Source organism: Ambystoma mexicanum, chromosome 6q (genome assembly GCF_040938575.1).
Source record: "Ambystoma mexicanum isolate Mex_15411 chromosome 6q, UKY_AmexF1_1, whole genome shotgun sequence".
In the NCBI taxonomy this organism is placed as follows: domain Eukaryota; kingdom Metazoa; phylum Chordata; class Amphibia; order Caudata; family Ambystomatidae; genus Ambystoma; species Ambystoma mexicanum.
The window spans coordinates 1,617,429,521-1,617,443,689 of NC_090937.1; positions in this window are offsets into that span (position 1 = coordinate 1,617,429,521).

The window sequence follows — 14,169 nt, forward strand, 5'->3', positions numbered from 1 at the left end:
AGCTGGAGACAGGAGTGGGCTGCACTAATAGCTGGAGGTAGGAGTGGGCTGCACTAATAGCTGGAGGAAGTATTGGGCTGCACTAATAGCTGGAGGTAGTAGTGAACTGCACTAATAGCTGGAGGAAGTAGTGGGCTGCACTAATAGCTGGAGGTAGTATTGGCTGCACTAATAGCTGGAGGTAGTAGTGGGCTGCACCATTAGCTGAAGATAGGAGTGGGCTGCACTAATAGCTGGAGGAAGTAGTGGGCTGCACTAATAGCTGGAGGTCGTATTGGGCTGCACTAATAGCTGGAAGTAGTAGTGGACTGCACTAATAGCTGGAGGTTGGTAGTAGTGGGCTGCACTATCAGCTGGGGGTAGTAATATGCTGCACTCATAGCTGGAGGTAGTAGTGGGCTGCACCAATAGCTGAAGATAGGAGTGGGCTGCACTAATAGCTGAAGGTAGCAGTGGCTGCACTAATAGCTGGAGGTAGGAGTGGGCTGCACTAATAGCTGGAGGAAGTATTGGGCTGCACTAATAGCTGAAGGTAGTAAGGAACTGCACTAATAGCTGGAGGAAGTAGTGGGCTGCACTAATAGCTGGAGGTAGTAGTGGGCTGCACTATTAGCTGGAGGTAGTAGTGGGCTGCACTAAGAGCTGGAGGTAGTAGTGGGCTGCACTATTAGGTGGAGGTAGTAGTGGGCTGCACTAACAGCTGGAGGCCGTAGTGGGCTGCACTAATAGCTGGAGGTAGGAGTGGGCTGCACTATTAGCTGGAGGTAGTAGTGGGCTGCACTAACAGCTGGAGGTAGTAGTGGGCTGCACTATTAGTTGGAGGTAGGAGTGGGCTGCACTAACAGCTGGAGGTAGTAGTGGGCTGCACTAATAGCTGGAGGTAGGAGTGGGCTGCACTAATAGCTGGAGGTAGCAGTGGGTTGCACTAATAGCTGAAGATAGGAGTGGGCTGCACTAATAGCTGGAGGTACGAGTGGGCTGCACTAACAGCTGTAGGTAGTAGTGGGCTGCATTAATAGCTGGAGGTACGAGTGGGCTGCACTAACAGCTGGAGGTAGTAGTGGCCTGCACTAATAGCTGGAGGTATGAGTGGGCTGTACTAACAGCTGGAGGTAGTAGTGGGCTGCACAAACAGCTGGAGGTAGGAGTGGGCTGCACTATTAGCTGGAGGTAGGAGTGGGCTGCACTAATAGCTGGAGGTAGTAGTGGGCTGCACTAACAGCTGGAGGTAGGCGTGGACTGCACTATTAGCTGGAGGTAGTAGTGGGCTGCACTAACAGCTTGAGGTAGGTAGTAGCGGGATGCACTATTAGATGGAGGTAGTAATATGCTGCACTAATAGCTGGAGGTAGTAGTGGGCTGCACCAATAGCTGAAGATAGGAGTGGGCTGCACTAATAGCTGGAGGTAGAAGTGGGCTGCACTAATAGCTGGAGGTAGTATTGGGCTGCACTATTAGCTGGAGGTAGTATTGGGCTGCACTAATAGCTGGAGGTAGTAATGGGCTGCACTAATAGCTGGAGGTAGTAGTGGGCTGCACTAATAGCTGGAGGTAGTATTGGGCTGCACTATTAGCTGGAGGTAGGAGTGGGCTGCACCAATAGCTGGAGGTAGGAGTGGGCTGCACCAATAGCTGAAGATAGGAGTGGGATGCACTAATAGCTGGAGGTAGGTGTGGGCTGCACTAATAGCTGGAGGTAGGAGTGAGCTGCACTAATAGCTGGAGGTAGGAGTGGTATGCACTATTAGCTGGAGGAACTAGTGGGCTGCACGAATAGCTGGAGGTAGTATTTTGCTGCACTAATAGCTGGAGGTAGTAGTGGACTGCACTAATAGCTGGAGGTAGGTAGTAGTGGGCTGCACTATTAGCTGGAGGAAATAGTGGGCTGCACTAATAGCTGGAGGAAGTAGCGGGCTGCACCAATAGCTGAAGATAGGAGTGGGCTGCACTAATAGCTGGAGGTAGGAGTGGGCTGCACCAATAGCTGGAGGTAGTAGTGGGCTGCACCAATAGCTGAAGATAGGAGTGGGCTGCACTAATAGCTGGAGGTAGGAGTGGGCTGCACTAATAGCTGGAGGTAGGAGTGGGCTGCACTATTAGCTGGGGGAAGTAGTGAGCTGCACTAATAGCTGGAGGTAGTAATGGGCTGCACTAATAGCTGGAGGTAGTGATGGGCTGCACCAATAGTTGGAGGTAGTAGTGGGCTGCGCCAATAGCTGGAGATAGGAGTGGGCTGCACTAATAGCTGGAGACAGGAGTGGGCTGCACTAATAGCTGGAGGTAGGAGTGGGCTGCACTAATAGCTGGAGGAAGTATTGGGCTGCACTAATAGCTGAAGGTAGTAAGGAACTGCACTAATAGCTGGAGGAAGTAGTGGGCTGCACTAATAGCTGGAGGTAGTATTGGCTGCACTAATAGCTGGAGGTAGTAGTGGGCTGCACCAATAGCTGAAGATAGGAGTGGGCTGCACTAATAGCTGGAGGAAGTAGTGGGCTGCACTAATAGCTGGAGGTCGTATTGGGCTGCACTAATAGCTGGAAGTAGTAGTGGACTGCACTAATAGCTGGAGGTAGGTAGTAGTGGGCTGCACTATTAGCTGGAGGTAGTAATATGCTGCACCTATAGCTGGAGGTAGTAGTGGGCTGCACCAATAGCTGAAGATAGGAGTGGGCTGCACTAATAGCTAAGGTAGCAGTGGGCTGCACTCATAGTTGAATATAGGAGTGGGCTGCACTAATAGCTGGAGGTACGAGTGGGCTGCACTAATAGATGGCGGTAGGAGTGGGCTGCACTAACAGCTGGAGGTAGAAGTGGGCTGCACTAACAGCAGGAGGTAGGAGTGGTCTGCACTATTAGCTGGAGGTAGTAGTGGGCTGCACTAACAGCTGGAGGTAGTAGTGGGCTGCACTAATAGCTGGAGGTTATAGTGGGCTGCACTAACACCTGGAGGTAGGAGTGGGCTGCACTGTTAGCTGGAGGTAGTAGTGGGCTGCACTAACAGCTGGAGGTAGTAGTGTGCTGCACTATAAGGTGGAGGTAGTAGTGGGCTGCACTAACAGCTGGAGGGAGTAGTGGGCTGCACTAATAGCTGGAGGTAGGAGTGGGCTGCACTATTAGCTGGAGGTAGTAGTGGGCTGCACTAACAGCTGGAGGTAGTAGTGGGCTGCACTATTAGGTGGAGGTAGGAGTGGGCTGCACTAACAGCTGGAGGTAGTAGTGGGCTGCACTAATAGCTGGAGGTAGGAGTGGGCTGCACTAATAGCTGGAGGTAGCAGTGGGCTGCACTAATAGCTGAAGATAGGAGTGGGCTGCACTAATAGATGGAGGTACGAGTGGGCTGCACTAACAGCTGTAGGTAGTAGTGGGCTGCATTAATAGCTGGAGGTACGAGAGGGCTGCACTAACAGCTGGAGGTAGTAGTGGGCTGCACTAATAGCTGGAGGTATGAGTGGGCTGTACTAACAGCTGGAGGTAGGAGTGGGCTGCACTATTAGCTGGAGGTAGGAGTGGGCTGCACTAATAGCTGGAGGTAGTAGTGGGCTGCACTAACAGCTGGAGGTAGGAGTGGGCTGCACTATTAGCTGGAGGTAGTAGTGGGCTGCACTAACAGCTGGAGGTAGGAGTGGGCTGCACTATTATCTGGAGGTAGTAGTGGGCTGCACTAACAGCTGGAGGTAGGAGTGGGCTGCACTATTAGCTGGAGGTAGTAGTGGGCTGCACTAACAGCTGGAGGTACGTAGTAGTGGGCTGCACTATTAGATGGAGGTAGTAATATGCTGCACTAATAGCTGGAGGTAGTAGTGGGCTGCACCAATAGCTGAAGATAGGAGTGGGCTGCACTAATAGCTGGAGGTAGCAGTGGGCTGCACTAATAGCTGAAGATAGGAGTGGGCTGAACTAATAGCTGGATGTACGAGTGGCCTGCACTAACAGCTGGAGGTAGTAGTGGACTGCACTAACAGCTTTAGGTAGTAGTGGGCTTCACTAATAGCTGTACGTAGGAGTGGGCTGCACTAACAGCTGGAGGTAATAGTGGGCTACAATAACAGCTGGAGGTAGGAGTGGGCTGCACTATTAGCTGGAGGTAGTAGTGGGCTGTACTAACAGCTGGAGGTAGTAGTGGGCTGCACTATTAGGTGGAGGTAGTAGTGGGCTGCACTTACAGCTGGAGGTAGTAGTGGGCTGCACTAATAGCTGGAGGTAGGAGTGGGCTGCACTCTTACCTGGAGGTAGTAGTGGGCTGCACTAATAGCTGGAGGTAGGTAGTAGTGGGCTGCACTACTAGCTGGACGTATTAGTGGGCTGCACTAATAGCTGGAGGTAGTAGTGGGCTGCACTATTAGCTGAAGGTAGGTAGTAGTGGGCTGCACTACCAGCTGGATGTAGTAGTGGGCTGCACTAATAGCTGGAGGTAGGAGTGGGCTGCACTATTAGCTGGAGGTAGTAGTGGGCTGCACTAATAGCTGGAGGTAGGTAGTAGTGGGCTGCACTACTAGCTGGACGTAGTAGTGGGCTGCACTAATAGCTGGAGTTAGTAGTGGGCTGCACTAATAGCTCGAGGTAGTAATGGGCTGCACTACTAGCTGGAGGTAGTAGTGGGCTTCACCAATAGCTGGAGGTAGTAGTGGGCTGCACTATTAGCTGGAGGAAGTAGTGGGCTGCACTAATAGCTGGAGGTAGTATTGGGCTGCTCTAATAGCTGGAGGTAGTAGTGGGCTGCACTAAAAGCTAGAGGTAGTAGTGGTCCACACTATTATCTGGAGGTAGGATTGGGTTGCACTAATAGCTGGACGTAGGAGTGAGCTGCACTAATAGCTGGAGGTAGGAGTGGTATGCACTATTAGCTGGAGGAACTAGTGGGCTGCACAAATAGCTGGAGGTAGTATTTTGCTGCACTAATAGCTGGAGGTAGTAGTGGACTGCACTATTAGCTGGAGGAAGTAGTGGGCTGCACTAATAGCTGGAGGAAGTAGCGGGCTGCACCAATAGCTGACGATAGGAGTGGGCTGCACTAATAGCTGGAAGCAGGAGTGGGCTGCACCAATAGCTGGAGGTAGTAGTGGGGTGCACCAATAGCTGAAGATAGGAGTGGGCTGCACTAATAGCTGGAGGTAGGAGTGGGCTGCACTAATAGCTGGAGGTAGGAGTGGGCTGCACTATTAGCTGGGGGAAGTAGTGGGCTGCACTAATAGCTGGAGGTAGTATTGGGCTGCACTAATAGCTGGAGGTAGTGATGGGCTGCACCAATAGCTGGAGGTAGTAGTGGGCTGCGCCAATAGCTGGAGATAGGAGTGGGCTGCACTAATAGCTGGAGACAGGAGTGGGCTGCACTAACAGCTGGAGGTAGTAGTGGGCTGCACTAATAGCTGGAGGTAGTATTGGGCTGTACTACCAGCTGGAGATAGTGATGGGCTGCACCAATAGCTGGAGGTAGTAGTGGGCTGCACTAATAGCTGGAGGTAGGAGTGGGCTGTACTAACAGCTGGAGGCAGTAGTGGGCTGCACTAACAGCTGGAGGTAGGAGTGGTGCTGCACTAATAGCTGGAGGTAGTAGGGGGCTGCACTAACAGCTGGAGGTAGGAGTGGGCTGCACTATTAGCTGGAGGTAGTAGTGGGCTGCACTAACAGCTGGAGGTAGGTAGTAGTGGGCTGCACTATTAGATGGAGATAGTAATATGCTGCACTAATAGCTGGAGGTAGTAGTGGGCTGCACCAATAGCTGAAGATAGGAGTGGGCTGCACTAATAGCTGGAGGTAGCAGTGGGCTGCACTAATAGATTAAGGTAGGAGTGGGCTGCACTAATAACTGGATGTACGAGTGGGCTGCACTAACAGCTGGAGGTAGTAGTGGACTGCACTAATAGATGGAGGTAGGAGTGGGCTGCACTAACAGCTGGAGGTAGTAGTGGGCTGCACTATTAGCTGGAGGTAGTAGTGGACTGCACTAACAGCTGGAGGTAGGAGTGGGCTGCGCTATTAGCTGGAGCTAGTAGTGGGCTGTACTAACAGCTGGAGGTAGTAGTGGGCTGCACTATTAGGTGGAGGTAGTAGTGGGCTGCACTTACAGCTGGAGGTAGCAGTGGGCTGCACTAATAGCTGGAGGTAGGAGTGGGCTGCACTCTTACCTGGAGATAGTAGTGGGCTGCACTAATAGCTGGAGGTAGGTAGTAGTGGGCTGCACTACTAGCTGGACGTATTAGTGGGCTGCACTAATAGCTGGAGGTAGTAGTGGGCTGCACTATTAGCTGAAGATAGGTAGTAGTGGGCTGCACTACCAGCTGGATGTATTAGTGGGCTGCACTAATAGCTGGAGGTAGGAGTGGGCTGCACTATTAGCTGGAGATAGTAGTGGGCTGCACTAATAGCTGGAGGTAGGTAGTAGCGGGCTGCACTACTAGCTGGACATAGTAGTGGGCTGCACTAATAGCTGGAGTTAGTAGTGGGCTGCACTAATAGCTTGAGGTAGTAATGGGCTGCACTATTAGCTGGAGGAAGTAGTGGGCTGCACTAATAGCTGGAGGTAGTATTGGGCTACACTAATAGCTGGAGGTAGTAGTGGGCTGCACTAAAAGCTAGGGGTAGTAGTGGGCCACACTATTATCTGGTGGTAGTAGTGGGCTGCACTAATAGCTGGACGTAGTAGTGGGCTGCACTATTAGCTGGAGGAAGTAGTGGGCTGCACTAATAGCTGGAGGTAGTATTGGGCTGCACTAATAGCTGGAGGTAGCAGTGGGCTGCACTAAAAGCTAGAGGTAGTAGTGGGCCACACTATTATCTGGTGGTAGTAGTGGGCTGCACTAATAGCTGGACGTAGTAGTGGGCTGCACTATTAGCTGGAGGTAGTAGTGTGCTGCACTAATAGCTGGAGGTAGTAGTGGGCTGCACAAATAGCTGGAGGTAGTTGTGGGCTGCACTATTAGGTGGAGTTAGTAGTGGGCTGTACTAATAGCTGGAGGTAGTACTCGGCTGCACTATTAGCTGTCAGTAGTAGTGGGCTGCACTAATAGCTAGAGGTAGGTAGTAGTGGCCAGGTAGCAGTGGGATGCACTAATTAGCTGGCGGTAGTAGTGGACTGCACTAATAGCTAGAGGTAGTAGTGGGCTGCACTATTAGCTGGAGGTAGGAGTGGGCTGCACTAATAGCTGGAGGTAAGAGTGGGTTGCACCAACAGCTGGAGGTAGTAGTTGGCTGCACTAATAGCTGGAGGTAGTAGTGGGCTGCACTATTAGCTGGCTGTAGTAGTGGCTGCACTAATAGCTGGACGTAGTAGTGGGCTGCACTAATAGCTGGAAGTAGTAGTAGGATGCACTAATAGCTGGAGGTAGTAGTGGGCTGCACTATTAGCTGGCGGTAGTAGTGGGCTGCACTAATAGCTGGACGTAGTAGTGGGATGCACTAATAGCTGGAGGTAGTAGTAGGATGCACTAATAGCTGTAGGTAGTAGTAGGATGCACTAATAGCTGGAGGCAGTAGTTGGTTGCACTTTTAGCTGGCGGTAGTAGTGGGCTGCACTAGTGTCTGGAGGTAGTAGTGCGCTGCACTATTAGCTGGAGGTAGGAGTGGGCTGCACTAATAGCTGGAGGTAGTAGCGGGCTGCACTATTAGCTGGACGTAATAGTGGGCTGCACTAATAGCTGGACGTAGTAGTGGGCTGCACTATTATCTGGAGGTATTAGTGGGCTGCACTAATAGCTGGAATTAGTAGTGGGCTGCACTAATAGCTGGAGGTAGCAGTGGGATGCACTATTAGCTGTGGGTAGTAGTGGCCTGCACTAATAGCTGGATGTAGCAGTGGGCTGCACTATTAGCTGGAGTTAGTAGTGGGCTGCACTATTAGCTGAAGTTAGTAGTGGGCTGCACTAATAGCTGGAGGTAGCAGTGGGCTGCCGATTAGCTGGATGTGGTACTGGCCTACATTAATAGCTGGAGGTAGCAGTGGGCTGCACTAATAGCTGGGGGTATTAGTGGGCTGCACTAATAGCTACAGGTAGCAGTGGGCTACACTAATAGCTCGAGGTAGTAGTGGGCTGAAACTATTAGCTGGAGTTAGTAGTGGACTGCACTATTAGTTGGAGGTGTAGTGCCAGCATTCTCCTTCGCTCCCCGCTCTTCCCCTACTTTCCTATAGTACTCTTTCCCAATTTTTGCTCTAGCCCCCAAGCCGTGCATTTTACATATATGCGTCTGACCTCATGTGCTGTTCCCACTCTCCCGGCTCCCGACTGCTCCTTTCTTTGAACTTTTTTCTTGGAGGGGACTACATTTGTTCTCCATTTTACAGCTCTTCCTCTCTGCGTCACTGCCCCTGCCCCTTCCTGCACCCATCCAATTCTCCCCCTTGCTGCCATATGCTGATCCTGCTCACTGGAGGCAGGAGTCATTGTGGCATAAGACTACCGAGGAGTCTTTTTTCTTCTCGCTAATAGATTTTATCTATCAGCTGTGATTATTGGATACCAATGCTTGAGCGTCATTGCTCCATCTTCTCGGGTTGACTATTCGGTCGTGGATACCTATTCTTCATGGTCAATGTGGACTTGTCACAGTAGGGCTGGTTTCACTGGGTCTTTCCTGTGAGGGCCACGGGTAGCGGTCGGAAGTGTTTGCAGTGAAGACAGTGAGTCTTCTGATCCGAGGTTTCATGTTCGGATCAAATCCTTGGCCTAAGTTCTTACTCAGCTTTGCTAGACGTTCGTCTAACATCTCGATGTCCAGTTCTCTGTGAAGGTCAGCTATCCTTGTGAAGAGTTGCGCTCCAGACACTATCCACAGGGCCTTGTTCTGGACTATCAGAAGACTTTTCCAGTGTTGTTCATGGCAGGTCATCCATGCTGGGGAGGCATACGTCAGGGTAGGTCTGATGGTTGCCTTGTAGACATTGATCTTTGTCTGGAGGGGCATGGACTTGGTCTTCAGGAGTGGGTACAGCAATGCCATATTTCCTGTTACCTTCTGCTGAGTATTCTCAATATGGCTTCTCTGGTTGAGTTTGCTGTCCAGGGTCACACTGAGGTAACAGCTCCTGCTCTCCCACTTGATGATCTCCCCGTTGAGACTGATGTGTGAGTGCTCCTTGATCTTATTTCTGGTGAACAGTGTGCCAGTTGTCTTGCTGGTGTTGAGTTCTATCCACCAATCGCTCTAACACGTTGAGATGGTATCCAATGAGGCTTGCAGGTTCTTCGCCATTTCATTTTCCATGAATGACTGGGAGATCACTGCAACATCATCTGCATATAGTGCCAGGTTGGTCTTGTGGAGATCTGTCAGGATGTCGTTGGTGAAGATGTTGAACAGGAAGGCTCTGAGGTTTCATCCCTGTGGCACGCCTGCTTGGATGGGATGTGTTGAGTACATCTCAGACCGCATGGCGACATGGAAGGTGCCGTCTCCCAGGTAGCTTGCAATCGTATTCACCAGGTAGTTCTAAATCACAGGCCGATCATCTTGTGCAGCAGTACATTGTGCCAGACTCGGTCAAATGCTTTGGCGACATCCAAGAAGACTATTCCCTTGGACTTGTTATGTTGAATCCATGGATGATGGTGTCCACCACTCAGCAGCTGATTGGTCGTTGCATGCTCCTTTCAAAATCCTAACTATTCCCTTGCTAGTAGATTTCTTTCAGAGGCAAAGTCACTGAGACGGGCGAGGAGGACCTTCTCCAGGAGCTATGATCAGTTGATTATCTTTCGGTCCCTGGGCCACCCACTGTCACGCCCCATTGGATCACATTGGGCCAGTGCACTGGAGACATACCCGTAGCACTTTATTAGTGCGGGAAGGGGTTGTTCAACCGGGACAGGCACCTTTGTTGAGTCCGTATTTCAGCCTGGTACATTCGCAGGAGCACAGCTTCAGAAGTTCCTTGCTGAGTTCAATGTAAGCCTTGCACCTTTGCGGGGCCACAGTTCATTAGGGTACTGGGGATCACCAGGGTACTGGTTCAGGAACATGGAGGGAGCATTTGTCAGTGCCTGCAAAGCCGCACCTGGGGATGCCGGGGCCACATCAGCTGTTTGTTGGTGGTGGCGGGGAGTGGTGGTGTTTGTCTTTCTCAGTTGGACGGTTCACAAGAAAGTTGGGGGACAGGCCGCTGGTACGGGCCGAGTTTAGCTCCTTCCAGAAGCTGCTGATTTTACCCGCAGTTGCAGCACCCACTTCCATTTCTCTCACCCAGGCAGCAACTGGTCATATCTCCATGCAGTGGTGGTCCGGCATTCCAACTGCCGGGCTGCACAGGTATCCTCCAGGATGAGGGCTGTGACCAGGGCAACGTCGCTGGGCTGCGGCGGTGTAAGCCACGCTGCTCATTCCAGCTGGGTTCCTTCACTCTGTTGCAGCAAAGGCTGCGCCTCCTTACAGTCTCCCCAGGCGGGAGCATGGTCCATCCTATTTTCTTTTCAATGACCAATGCACGCTCTGAAGACTCCGGCAGCATGAGTCCACCTGCTGCAGGGCTTCGCTGACAGTGTTGACAGTTGTCGACATGGATCCAATGTTCTTTTCTTTCCTTTTTCCTCTCTCCCCCAAGGGGCAGCGACTATTGCAAGGTGGGAGAAACTTGCAGGCACGGACGAGCCTTGTGGGTCTCACAAATGCAGGAAGCTTCACATGTGGAGCCTTCAACGCCAGGTTGTCACCCGGCGGTGGACTGATGGCGGTCCTCGCAGGCCAATGCCGTAGAGGTCAGTGGATCCATGTTATGCCGGAGAGATCGGCAGATCCTTGTTGGGTGTTGGGTGCTGCGGGGAGGCCATGTTCCTCGTTGTGGTCACCGTCTTGGCCCTGAGTGCCCCGCACAACACCACTTCACCAACGATGTTTGCATGCTTTGCCACACAAGGTGTGTGGCAGGAATCGTCTGTGTCCCTCCTTGTGGCCACCATCTTGGCCTTTGGTGCCTTGCACACCAACGCTTCATCAACACCGTTGGCACACTTCGCCACATCAGTGCATAGCAGGGATTAGCTGTGTTCCTCATTGTGGCCACCATCTTGGCCTTTAGTGTCCTGCATGCAACAACTTCATCAACGCTGTTGGCCCACTTCGCCATGCTGGTCGCGTGGCAGGGGCTGGCTGCGTCCCTTTTGTCACTCTAGCTCCTCCAGGAGTGAGCTTGGCCATGCTGGCAGCATGGCAGGGGCAGGTCGAGCCCCTTTTCTTTGGGATCGGTGGGGAGCCGGATCCCACCTCCATCGCCATTTTCTGAGGGGCCTGGTGGTCCCGGACCCTGGTGGTGAAGGGCCTTGCAGGGCAGGCCCTCTCCCTACTCCACAGCGCTCACGCCGTGCTAAATAAGACACAGGAGGTAGGAGTCATGGTGGCAAAAGACTGCCGAGCGGGAAGCGGCTCAGCCCTTTTATTGGCCTGATGACATATCTCCCACATGCCACATCACACGTGACTTTCACACAAGCCCACTGTCACTTTCGTTTTAAGTCTATTTTTATGTATCAATCCTTTTTGTATTAATGTGCCTTTGGTTTGTATGTGCTAATGGTTAAACAAAATAAAGCTTTTAAAATGGACAATGCAAAGACAGCCTACCAGTGGAAAAACACACAATGTGGTGGGCCCCCATGCCAGATTCCTGCACCGGCCTAGGCCACCGCGTATTATGTTCTTGCAGAGGTTTGCTGCGTTAGGATGTAGGTCATCTTTTTAATCCTACCGTTCATCTTTCACCTGGAGCAGAAACAAGGTGGGTGGTCCCTGTCACCTGGCACCCAGTTGTACCAGGCACCATTGTGTGTGGCCAGTAACATTACTCTGTGCAGGTCAATGGCAGAGGAATCTTTTGGAGCTGGAGCGGTGGGCTGCTCCTGAGGGGGCAAGAGCATTGCAAATGATACCAGGTTGGTGTGGGCAGATGATAGTGGAGGTTGCAGTGACAGCTCCCATAAAATGGGGCGAGCGATCAAGAGTAGCATGGGAGCACTAAACATTTACAAAATCTTTAGGGGGTTCTCCCCCGAAAAATGTTTAAAATAATGCATTGATTTGGTACCTTTTACAGCACAATGTCTAACAAAAATGGGGTCAAAAGTCATACAACTTAAAATTAGTTGTGTAGCACATACAGAATCCATAAAATGTCATGTCACCAAAAGTACATAAAAGCATTTTACAACATATTCATAATGCCACTGTCCACAACATATGGCAGCTGTGTCATTGTAAGTCACTTTTACGCAGCTGCACGAACAATGCATTTCAGACCAGCCACCATAAACCACTGTGATGTTGCCACCTGAATGTAAAGTCGTATGGTAACTGTAAATCACTTGGACGAAACCACAGCCACAATCTATGCTTCTGTGGTCGCTGTAGATCAGTTTTGTTGAGAGACAGATGAACACGTCATTTATGACGCTTGCCCTTCTCCAGGCTCAAATATCGTAAAAGCGAGAAAGGTTATTCTTTAAGGCAACATTCTGCCCTTATCCCAGGCAGGTACAGCAAGGGATGAATACAATGGAAGCAGAAGAGGGCGAGAATAACTAAGAACTGATCATAGAATCACGCATATGCATCCATTAGACATGAAGGACATGTGTACCCACCATGAAGAAAACGCACCAGGTCAAATATGCATTTATGCATGAAGAATACTAACATTGCAATCATAAAGACATTAAGAATACCAACATAAGCAATGTGTAAGTTGAATGCAACACAAACAACATATGTGTATAGCTCACCAACATAGAAACATAACAGTAATGGGCATCCATCTTGTCCCAAAATGGAAGCCGTGATACACTTCAAGTAAACAAAAGGTCTCAAGGCTTCACAAGAACTCAAAATGCAAAATTTACTGAAATAGAGATCCGTGCTTGGCTCAGACAGTAGCTATGCAGAACGAGCCAAGGTTACTAAGAAATTAGGGAGGGTCGAGCGCCACAGAGAAGGCACAATATAAAAGTTCCCAGGACATAGATGGAATACTCCCGAATTAATTAAAGTCTGGAAAAGTACAACTGACCATTGTGAGCCAGGTGCAGGGTAATTATAAGTCAGAAGACCCCATGAAGAATACGTTCAAGAGAGTCCCTAGAGACAGAGCAGACCATTACATTCACATTAATATTAGCTAAAATACTCATAAATGCAGGGTGAATAAAATTTAAACGCGCCCCTCCCAAACGTGACCCATAATTGAAAAATACTATCTATTCATTAGCAAGAAACTCAAAAAGGACGCATGCCTAACTACTTACACTTATTCCCAGACATGAGACATTGCACATGACTACAAAGGCGATCACCCTGGCTCATGGTCTAGAAATGAGGGATAGTATTTTTCAGCCAGATAAGGCTCTCCTTATCAACAAACCGTCTTGGGAGCGGAACATCTTGGAAAAATTCATCAACACCTGGAGATCCTCTTCACCGGTATAATCCGACTCTGTTACAGGAAAACTCACTGGGTCTTCAATGTGTTGATAGGATTTTACAATGATCGGGTCCTCTTTCGGTGCAGTGATCAAATCTTCATCTGCGGTTTCCTTACCCCACTGGCCAGAGTTCACTATTTGCACAGGATTGAGACCTGGTGAGAGTGGCAACTTGGATTTCCCCCCAGCAGGGATTCTGTTTCCATGAAATCCCCTTGCAGGGCTCCGGTTTTAGCCGGATGGTCAGCCAGGTCATCCCAAGTCTTGTGCAAATTTACAGGATCCGTTTGGCATGCTTTAGGGGTTTGTTGTTGGCACAAAGCATGCCTCGATTCTGCCAGTTAATCAGGTGCTCCACAAACTCTTTCTGGACATAATCAGAGTCAGTGACTGTGACAAGTTCATTGAGTTGGTGATGCACTGCAGTGAGGATGGCTTGATGCACGGCCATCAACTCTGCAACTTGAATACTTCAGGGTCCTATTTTATAACCATTAAAGCGTTACGGAGTATCATTCACCCAGGAATTCCCAATGCCAGCCACCAGGTCTTTTTCCCTGTTGTTATCAATGTGGTAGGTACATCCATCCACATAAACTGTGGGTACCTCCTAACACATGTCTTCTTCATAGACCTTGTGTAGGGAAGTTAAAAACGCCTCCATTTTGTTGTTGGTCATCAGACTTTCATCCTTGAGGAAGTTTTCTCAGGCACATTCATGGACGTCCGCCAAACCTTGGCTAGGGTCCTCTTCTTGTTCTGGCCAAAT